The 418-nt window shown below is 56.2% G+C and overlaps 1 protein-coding gene across 1 annotated transcript in view; it reads right to left on the reverse strand.

Annotated features, from left to right (window-relative positions):
- LOC119591921 (ras-related protein Rab-23-like) overlaps positions 1-418 on the reverse strand; it is a gene marked incomplete in the record, with an annotated part of 62,269 nt that overhangs the window by 11,930 nt on the left and 49,921 nt on the right.

Here is a 418-nt window from a genome sequence, read left to right on the forward strand (position 1 = left end):
AAGGGAGAAGTCAGCGAGAGGTGAGGAAAGGAAAAGGGTGAGTCGGTGAGTCAGTAGGGGAGGGGGAGGGGGAAGGGAGAAGTCAGCGAGAGGTGAGGAAAGGAAAGGGGGAGAGTCAGCGGCGGTTGGGCAAAGGGTATGGAGAGGAGGAGAATTAGTGGGGGAGGATTACGAAGGGAGGGAAAGGGGCAGTGGGGGAGTGGGGGAGTGGGGGAGGGAAGGAGGGAGGAGTCAGGGATTAAGCAGGAGAAGGGAAGAAGAAGATGAATTAGTGAGGAAGAGACGTGAGGAGCCAGCGAGGGGGGGGGGAGGGGTAGGGTGGAAGGGATAGAAGAATCAGCAAATGACTAAGGATGAAGAGGAAGGAAAAGTCAGCGAATAAATGGGAAAGGACAGAAGGGTCAGCGAATGGGGGAGA

Source organism: Penaeus monodon, chromosome 29, assembly GCF_015228065.2.
Source record: "Penaeus monodon isolate SGIC_2016 chromosome 29, NSTDA_Pmon_1, whole genome shotgun sequence".
Lineage (NCBI taxonomy): Eukaryota > Metazoa > Arthropoda > Malacostraca > Decapoda > Penaeidae > Penaeus > Penaeus monodon.